Source organism: Chenopodium quinoa, unplaced genomic scaffold, assembly GCF_001683475.1.
Source record: "Chenopodium quinoa cultivar QQ74 unplaced genomic scaffold, ASM168347v1, whole genome shotgun sequence".
NCBI classification, from domain to species: domain Eukaryota; kingdom Viridiplantae; phylum Streptophyta; class Magnoliopsida; order Caryophyllales; family Amaranthaceae; genus Chenopodium; species Chenopodium quinoa.
The window spans coordinates 1690687-1701941 of record NW_018744268.1 but is presented as its reverse complement, the minus strand read 5'-3'; positions in this window follow the sequence as shown (position 1 = coordinate 1701941).

The window sequence follows — 11255 nt, the reverse complement described above, 5'->3', positions numbered from 1 at the left end:
AATGTAGTTAGTGAGCTTATTAGCTTACCGGACACTTATGGTGTCCGTTCACCCCCTGTATAAACAAGCAACGAGACGATGTCGCGCCTATGTAGTCACGTGCCCCCATTCCTAAGGCACGTGTACTCATCTTGTGGACAAAACTACTAAGAGAGTTGTTGACTTTTTTCCCTTTCACTATATTTGGATATATGCCTCCAGTCCTGAGACATGTATATCTATCTTGTGGACATCCGGCTCGAATACCGGACCATTTCGACTCGAACACCAAAAACACCTTTTTCATCTTTTTACTTGTTAAAGTTAGGCTAAAGTTTCAATGACATATCGAGGGACTTTAGACCAACGATGACACGATTGAGAGGAAATAATCCTCTTTTATTCTTTTTTATAACTGATCTCTTCTCATGACTTGACATCACCCAGAACACCTTTACTTATAAAATTGTTCTACAATTGCAAAGGATCAATCTAGATTCTTTAGCGCGTTAAAACAAGGAAAAAACTTTTCCTAACCTTAATAGCTACTTGTTTCGAACACTTAGCGAACAAAGGATTGATTCCACATCCTTAACATGTCTAAAAGATTCTCTATTGTTTGAGATCTTCGCGGAATGAGTCTCGTATTTATTTCCTTGACTACTTTGATAATTTTCTATTCTAGACTTGATCAAAGTGGGCGATAAATGTAGACATCTACTTTTGGCCTCTAGTCCCGAAAGGAAGTGTGATGATGTTACAAAAACCCGTTCTTCATGCTAGATCAAAGTTGAAGTGTTTATGGACTATGATAAAGAATTTTGAAGTAATTTAAAACCCATATTTGAGACAAATTTATCTTAGCGCCTTGTCTGATTAATAATTAGGCGTAAAACGTTATCATACATGTTTAAACTTGATTAATAACGGACCCAACTGCGTCAAATGCAGTGATTGGATCCAATGGAACCTACATTGTTGGAAAACGAGCCAAATAGATAAACTAACCATCAAATTCCCATAAGAGGCCTATACAAATGGATATCCGTTTTAAAGATCTTTCCAACGATATATTATAAGCCCAATTCCGAGCCAAAATGAAGAAGTTATGATCAAAACACTAAACCGGGCCCTAAAACCGAAACCTTTCACTCCAACGTCCATAAAATTAAATCCATAACATATTTTAACCTAATTGCAACGGCCTTGGAAAGTAAACATTTAGAGCTTTCCAATGATATCTCACACGCCTTAATTCGACCCCACAATCAAAAGTTATGGAAGTTTGAAAAACGCGCTTTAGCATAAGGCCAACCGCAAACCAGCGCAACTCAATCAATTGTGCGAGCCACGACTCATTAAGATGCGCGCGACACCCAGCGCGACTCAGAGATTTAAAACCCTATCAGGTGCGTGCGGCAAACCAGCGCAACTCAATCAGTTTCCTGAACATTTAGATAAATCACTTTTCCTTTATTGTTTTAATAACTTTAATTGAATAAATAGTGTTGTTTGACCACTTTAAACAAACTTTAAATTAATTAATTTACATAGTATTATTTAATTTTTTTTTTTGGTTATTAAGAGATTTTATTGCCAAAAAACTTTGAACACTTTACAACCAAGTTCCAAAGAGGAACAAAACTAGACTAGGAAAACCTAGTAACAACAAAGCTAAATTAGTATTGTTTTGTTAATTAAGAATAGAATTTGATAATAAATTGTTGTTTTATCACTTAAGATAAGGCGAATATTGTTTATTTTGTTCTTTACACGAATATTGATTAAACAAAGAATAACGACTTTTGCAATGTAATTCCTACGTGATTAATGCTTGTAAATAAAATCAACTAACTTAGTCTTTAGGTATCACGTTACATATATTGCTTGTAATGAAATTTTAAAAAAGGAAGAACTAGTAGAGGCCGTACTAGGGCTAGAATAGCGATTCCTCTCTAAAAGGAACGTTATTTTAGTACCCTCGCTCCCGAACTCATTTCTGGTTTATGTAGACCAATTTGGGCATGGGTAAACTTACGATTCGTGCTAATTATTCCATGAACTCCACATGGAAGAAAGGCATGAACGAGGTTTATGAGTTTTCCTAAAACTCATTAGCGACTCCTACTTGTTTCTTACAAAAAGTGTGATGAGAGTATCATTTCTAATTCAAGGTCTCACAAACAGCCAGGAATTCAAATCCTAATACACCATAACAAGTGTATAGTCCTAGACTTTTAAATGGCCATGGGGATACAAGTAAGGACCCCCCTACGATGGGATCACTCACCTTACAGTGGTGACTTTACTGGGGACTTAGAGGTTACAAGATTAGTTCGTAGTTATGGTTCAAGGTTTCCAACACTAGGTTGCCTATGGATTGTAACGAGAACTAACTCTGATACTCTCTAGTTAGAGAGCGAGACTGGAACGCATAATATCTTCCTTTTTCACAAAAGAAAAAATCAAAAAAGAAACATTGCATCATGCATAATCATAGCACAGTTTAACCATTGGGGATTGGCTCATTGACTAGAGGTTGTCAACACTAGGCTTCTATCCCAAAATCAACAACAATCATCTCACCCTTATCGCTAACAAAATGTTGGAAGGGCTATATCGTGGGACAACACGTTGAGAGATTGATTCTTGCATCGTCCCTTAAGATATGGTACCGTTGGACACCCAAGCCTTGACCTTAGAATGACATTGTATGCTTTGACGGTTCCTTTTATGTGCTGATGTGACTACATGAATATGTGCTTCATGTCTAATCTAACTAATTCCAACTTGTTACCTAGAGATATAATAAAAATAAAATCGCAAAAATTATGGTTCGAAAAAAAAGGTTTTTTTTTTATCGTTCTTTTTGCGTTTTGATAAAAAAAAATGTCGAATCTACCACGTGGCACGCGCAACTGTCAAAGTTGTGCGCACCCTCCTAACGCAAGTTCAAAAGTTGCGCGCGGCACCTCCGCTCAACACTGTGTCTTGCGCGCGCCAACTGTTCAACGTTGACTTTGACTCGTTACGAGCAATATCATATGGAGAAAACGATACTACCACTTCAAGGTTAATCGTTAAGTAGGTTTTAAAAATATCTCTTTGGCTAACAATGTTGTCTAACTTTTACTATGATCGTCTTTTTTCGAAAAAACACGTTTTTTTTTATCTTTCTTATTGCGTTTTCGAAAAAACAAAATATATATTATCGTTCTTTTTGCGTGTTCGCAAAAAATAAATAAAAAAAAAACGTATGTGGCAGATGCTACTCTTGAAGTTGCACTTTCCACCTTAGCGCAAGATGGAAAAATGCGTGCGATACTATTTTTTATTATGATGATTCATTTAGGTACTTTATAATCGAGCTAATGACATTACTTATTATGAGGTTCGTCATTAGAAGTTCGCATCTCTTAATAAGACGTCATCAATATGTTTATTCTTAAACGTGCCTATTTTCGTGTTCATCATTTTTTTTAAGTTGTAGTTGGTCAACCTTTATTTAAGAGTATAATTTATTTACCTCTTCTATGGTTTAAAAAGAAAATCCCGAGAACTTTACTTGGGGTGATTGCCTCACACAAAAAAAAAGAGAGAAATAGAACGGAAAAAAAAAAGAAATGATTTATTTATTTCTTGGATTTCACATTCGGAGGTCGTCATTCTTTTTAAGCAAATAGTAAAATATTACCCTTTAAAGATGAGAAATATGAGAATCATAATTAAAAAAAAATGATCTAGATCTCTATTACAATCTAAGTGATCAACAAATAGCATAGTATATTTGATCATTTTAAGGAGTATGTTCGGGTTGATTAAAATTCCTAAAATTTGATGAGCATTTTCAGTCCAACTTTTTTAACTTTCTCTTCTACCTTAGATGACTACCTTGTTGAAAGCAACAAAAATCATGACATTCCATTAATGATTGTTCGTGAATTTTTTGACATTCTTCATCAACAAACTTCTTAAAGTGAATTCGTATTACAAGGATTAAAAAAAAAGAAATAAAACAATTATTTTGAATTTGGTTCATTGTTTGAATGCTTGGCAGAAAAGGTTTAAGTGAACGCGCTCAATTTCTTGTGATACACATTACTATATCATCTTCCACATTCGCATACTAGTCTAATCATGGGTGACAAAGCATTATTGGAGAAACATAGAGAGGAACTCCAAAACCTAAAGGCCCTACGAGAAGAAGAAGCTCAAATGAAGGATCATAAAAAAGCAGAAAAAGGCTAAAATAAAAGCAGAAAAAGAAAAAGAAAACATTCAGCAAGAAAAAGCAAGAGCCGAAAGAGTAGAGGTCCTTGGAGAAACTTGTCCTTCGAGCTAACTTAGGGAATAAGTACTTTAATTATGAGCTTGCACCACAACCTAGTGGCAAGACTCTCCCAAAAAAGTTCTTGACTACGGATTTGCCAACCTTTAAGATTACAGACAATCTTAGGACTCACTTAATGAGCTTTACTGGAATTATGGAATTGAAAGGGGTAGAGCCAAGCTTATATGCATGTACTTTTCCTTTTTTATTAGACCCAGCTGCTAGATCATGGTTTTATAACCTTGATGCAAAACAAACTTCCACTTGGAGTGACGTTGTAAAACCGTTTTTAACACAATATGGAGATAACATCGAGCTCACAACTACCTTGCGCGATCTCAAATTGCTTAAGCAAGGGGAAGAAGAAGGCTTCATTGACTTCTTTTCTAGAGGGCGATCAAAGGTTTCTCTTATTCCACAAAGACCTCCGGATCATGAACTCGTCCCAAAGTTCATAGACAATATGTCTCAACCATACAAGTGCCATTTACAATACCTTGGTTTAGAATAATTTCAAAAAGTCTATAATGCGGGAATATTAATTGAAAGGGACTTGATAAATGAAACCATAAATCATATAGATGGACTTGATTTTTAGAGAGGATTTCACCTACGTCGGAAACGGACAAAGCTCGAAGACGCGATCTCAAGAACTTGTCAACAATTAAAGATGTAGCACCCTAGGTCTTGTTTTGTTTCTTTCCTTTGTTTTTTATGGTAGACTAAGAAATTCATGTTGTCGAATCTACTTATTTTGTACTCTCATTAATTAATGAATAAAAATATATATTTCCAAGTACGTCTATCTTGTTCTCCTTTCAATCTCTTTATTGTTATTGGCTCACATTAAATAAAACGTATACATACAAACATGCAATATCATAAGGCATACATACTCAACACTTTCAGAATCTTGATAAACTTTGGCTTACTAGATTTATTGAACAAAAAGAGGCCCGTCTTTAGCCTACAAGGAAAGGATATGATGATTTCACCAACACAGGAGGCAACTTGAAACTCCACAAATATAATCCCATGTTCTTAACCTTAGAGAAAATCCATCTTTTTGGCAGCCCTTTTAAGCCTCATCAACTGAGCCTTAGTTATTCAACCTACATTATTCCATAACTTGGGATGGGAATGGTGCAAAGATACAAATAGGAAGTTGGGGGAACGAAACATAAGAGGGGGACACAAAGTTAGTCTAAACTCAAAAGGAAAGATCAAATGAAAAAGAAAAAAGAAAAATTGTTCTAAAACCAAAACAAAACTTGTTGGAAAAAAAAACAAAAAAAAAATTAAAACAAAAGAGAGATGACAAGGAAAAGGCACCTAATGTAGGAAGTTTCCACACAAAGAAGAAAAGTGTAAATTTGAGAAGCACCAAAAGTAAGGGATTTTGGGAGTATACTTGAGCATGTCCATTGGTCATAACCCCAAGCCTAGCAACCTGGGAAAGGCCCTCCTTGAGGTAGACCATAACCATATACCAAAATCATCATTCCATGAAAATATGGCCAATCTTAGGCCTTTGAATATATGAACCTACTATTGAGTATTCATGCCCATATATAAAATGCATGAAGTGTTGAGTTACGATTTCAAGATCATATAAAAAAAAAAATTCAAATGATTTGGATGATTTAATAGTCATTGGCTTGATTATATCATGTTAGTAAAGCAATCGAATCAAACTAAATTTGATGTTTTCCATATCTTTTGCCAAAGAAAAATGAGATGATTATCACTTTTTTTAAAAAAATCATCTTATTTTCTTTTAATAATAGGGATATTTATTACCAAGGCAATTCAGGTTCTATATACATTGCCTAGAAAGAAAAAGAGTTAACACAATAAATTGATTTGATATATCGACAGCCTTGACGTCAACTTTAGATGTCTTTCACAACTCTTGAGCATTGGTCTTCTCAAAAATCATGAGCAACTAATATGTCCGCCTGCATGGGATATCTCCATCTTCTTTAAGCGAGGAACATTGATTGAACATGACAGCTACATGAAAAAAATTATCGTTATCGCTATCACACGTATACCTCATTGCCAAGTCATCACGATGATTAAAATATTAAGTCAATAATCCTTGTTTTTCGAAAACATGTCTAATTTTCTTTCTTTATTCTTCTATAGGAAAGTTGGATTCCCCTTCCTTTTTATACAAATCCGTCATTTTTGTTCATTTCTTTTTTAGGGGGTAAGTCGGGATGATCCCTCCCATTTGGAAACTAAAATACTCGAAAATAGTATAATTTTTCCGCTCTTTGCCTGAAATTGGGGGCTTAAAATAGCCAAGACATCCCCACTTCTCTTTATTTACAGATTTGAACACGCTATTTATGCTGCGAAATCAATGTCAAGCAAAGCTTATTACGAACCATCTTAATAAATTTAAATGACAAAGGGAAGAATACAACTTCCTATTATTTTACGAAGATAATTAATTATGTTACTTGATCAAACAATTTATGATAAACATATGCAGTATTCCGCAAATCAAAAATACAAATCTTTGGGCCTTAAGTAAACATGAGGAACATTCCCCAGCATATGTATACATGAATTCCAAAAGCCACCTAAAGTCTACGCTAAGGGGCTTCAAATTAAAAGTATAGGTCTCACCTTCACTTTCATTTTAAAATGAGACCATATTTTAGAAAGTGATTCGAATGATTTTATAAATTATTCTAACAATTCACCAAACCTAGGTATGATAAACATTCATTTTCAAACTACGGTGCTTATTTAATTTAAAGAACTTCACTTTTAATTAGAAAAATATTGCAATGATGACAAGCAAAAAAACATAAATAAAATCAGATATACGAAAGTTTGCTCACATTTTCATATCTTTGTTGAAATAAGTTGCAAATTACAACTTACCTTCATCAATCTTGGACAAAAAAAGTCATACTCAATTACGAGTTAGACTTTTCTTTCCATTTTGGGTCCAGTTTTGAAAATAATATGATTATGATTTTTTCCTACTAGAAAAAGTTGCTTTTTTAAACAAACTTTCATTTGACCCTTTTCAAATTTTAAATTCTAATTCGAAACAACATGTTCCTAAAAAAATGGTATTCAAAATTTCCTTTCTGAATTTTTGTTTCTCAAAAATAAATTTTCAGATTCTTAATAACCAATTGGATAATACATGTATATACATAAATATTTCTAAAATGAATGAAATAAGATTCGACTTCTTCTTAACTCGAACTTGTTCTCTCTTAGTTCTCCCGCGAATATTGGCTAAGGGATGGTAAACAAACCACCTACAAGACCAAAATCAAAGATTGATAAGAACACAGAAAATATTTGATGTTCTAAATCAACTTTGAGAATAAAATCACCACAATGATCTTTACAAACGTTTAGACATTAGGTATGATATAATAAACCTTAAACACAATTGTTTTGGTTTATAAACAAGCAAAGAAATAACTTGCTTTCTGAAACATGACTTTAACTAAAATGTGAAAGCCATGTATGTCATTGTCCTAAATATCTCAAAACAAAAATAGGACGTATACATATTTCCATCTCAATATCATGACTATATGAATGGAATATACAATAGCAAGTCATTAGAACTACCCAAAATTGGGGGCTCCAAGACTTGAGAAATATTAAGAATGCGCATAACCCGACACATGGGGACTTCAATATCCACAAAGAAATAAAATGAGATATATATGCCATTCGAGCTACTTCCGAGAATTGCCTAAATAGTTGTAGATCTCGAGCCTTATAATTTTCAAATGCATCACAATGATTTTGTTCCTTTGAAAACTAAGTTTGCAACTGAACTTAGCCATGAAACTAGATACATATTCGAGCCATTTTCAAGTTCAACTTCAAGAACTAATCTTAGTGCATAATTGTTGTTTCAATACTTCAATTTACTCTAGAAATTAGAGAGTATGACTAGTATAGATCAACAAAGTCATGATACTTGCCCATACGAAAGTTTAGTACTCAATCATTCATCATGAAAATTTTATCAAGACACATTATTAACATAAGACAAACAATTTCATGATTTAGAATGTAAGACTCCTAAATTCGAAATTAAGGAGTCTTCATTTAAAATTATTCTCCATTATTGCACACATTGGAGTTTCGTAATGAGGATAACATCTACTTCCCCGAGCTTCAAAACAGTGACAAAATTTGAACTCAAAAGAAAGAATTCAAAATTAGCAAGAATAGATGAAAAATTTGAACATTTCATTTTTCCCCTTGTTCTAATGAATGACCAATATTACTAGACTTGGCAAATTTCTTTGTTAAAACTATATGGTCACAAAACGGTTTAAACACACTAGTTTAATTGTTTCCAAGATCCTAGTTGTTATTATAATAAGACGAAACACAGGGTTTATAGACCCATTTTAAGCAACATGAAAGGGTCTAATTATTGACAACAAGCAAATCATCAAAGTCACCCAACAATGGGGGCTACAACATTCAAAAATGTAAAATGGGGGCTTACGAACCCGAGATATAACCAAGCTACACACCAGTTCGATGATCTCTTCAAGAATTTCCTAAACTAACTAGTTTTGTGCAAATCTTGAAATCACAGCTTTATAAGTGAATAATAATAACAATCGGTTATTTTTATCATTGATAAAGCCAATTTTGCAACTTACACATGAAAAAAAATATATATGAGTCGCAAGAACAAATTCATGCTATTATAAAAGTTCAAAATTCCATTTATAATTTTAATGCATAATTGTTGCTCTAAACACTTCAATATACATTAAAATTAACAAGTATAGTCTATGCGAGAAAAAAAAAGAGAAATAAAGATCAAGCACAAAGTCAAAATTAGAATGTACCAAAAAAAAAAAAAAAAAAAAAAAAACACATATAAGCTTGACATGCTCATACAGGATCAATACTTTATCACTTCACATGAAATTTTTTGCAATATATTTCTTAAACATGTCACAACAACAAACAAACATATTCATGATGACAAATCGAATCGAAAACCCCCAAATTCAAAATTTGCGGTATAACGATTCGAAAATCGTCCAATTAAGCCAAAATCAAACGAAATTTAACAAAAGACTTACATTAAAGTATGGAAAATATGAATAAGGGACGACATCTACTTCCTTTAGCTTCAAAAAACAAGAAAATACGAGTTCTTTAGAGACAGAAAGAGACGAAAACCATGAAGGAAGGAGAAAGAGAGAGCGAAATGAAGAATCGCGCTCTGCGATTTTCTTTTTGCTGAACTAAGTGTCGCGTGCAACTGAATTAGTTGTGCGTGACACACCAGCACAACTCAAAATGATGCGCGCGACTGGCCAGCGCGACCTACTGAGTTGCGCGCGGATACTGGTCACTAAATGACTAGTATCCAGATTTTTGATCCGTTTGATCAATTTCTAACGGATTTTGCTCGGTATTAGACGTAATGGAGCGCAAATTATCAAAATCTTTTAAATTGCATTGCATTTTGTAGTTTGTTTTTTTCTTTCTTAGTTTTTTGAATCATTCTTGCATGCACACCGTGCTTTGTGCCTTCCCTAAGCATAAGTTTTGAACGTTTTTCGTAAAAGTGTCTTAAGACGTTACGTGGTGGTGCTTTACGTAAAAGTACCCATTGACATTTTGTCATTTTACTATACTAACGTTATAAATGTCCAACTTTTCTTCTTTTTTCACGTCCAAAGCAAAAAGGAAGGCGTTGTCATGCAGCGTAGAAATGCAAAAGGTGTATCGTACGACGCAAAATTGTACGGCGTAGGTGTTGCGTAAAATTTCACTTCAGCCTAAGCTTTGCGTGATTTACCTCTCGGAACTTTAGGCGTTAGCTCACAAGTAGACAGGCGCGCCAAACCATCAGGAATAGACACTTTTTTATTGGAAGCAAATACGGTAGTTAGTGAGCTTAGTAGCTTACCGGACAGTTAGGGTGTTTGTCCACCCCCTGTATAAAGAAGCGACGATACGATGTCGCGCCTATGTAGTCCCGTGCCCCTAGTTCAAAGACACGTGTATTCATCTTATGGACAAAACTGCTAAGAGAGTTTCTGACTTTCTTCCCTTTCACTAGATTTGGATGTATGCCTCCAGACCTGAGACATGTATTTATATCGTGTAGACATCCGGCTTGAATACCGAACCATTTCGGTTTGAATACCAAAAACACCTTTTTCATCTTTTTACTTTGATAAAGTCAGGCTAAAGTTTCAATGAAATATCGAGGGACTTTAGACCAACAATGACACGATTGAGAGGAAATCATCCCCTTTTATTCTTTTTTAAAACCGATCTCTTCTCATGACTTGACATCACCCAGAACACCATTACTTGTAAAAGCGTTCTACAATTGCAAAGGATCAATCTAGATTCTTTTGCATGTTAATAATAGGGAAAAAAATTTCCTAGCCTTAATAGCTACTTGTTTCGAACAGTTAGCGAACCAAGGATTTTTTCCACATCCTTAACATTTCTAAAAGATTCTCTATTCTTTGAGAAATTCGCGGACTGAGTCTCTGATTTATATATTTGACTAGTTTAATCATTGTTTTTTCTAGACTCAATCAAAATGTGGGCTAACTGTAGACACCTAATTTTGGCCTCTTGTCCCGAAAAGAGGTGCGATGATGTTACAAAAACCCGTTCTTTTTGCTAGATCAAAATTGAAGTGTTTATGGACTATGAAAAGCATTATGAAGTAAGTTAAAACCTATATTTGAGACCAATTTATCTTAGAGCCTTATTTTAATACTAATTAGGCCTAAAATATGTTCATACATGTTTAAACTTGATTAATAACGAACCTAAATGCGTCAAATGCAGTGATTGGATCCAATGGAACCTACATTGTTGAAAATCGAGACAAATAGATAAACCAACCATAACATTCCCGTACAAGGCCTATACGGATGGATATCCCTTTTAAAGAGCT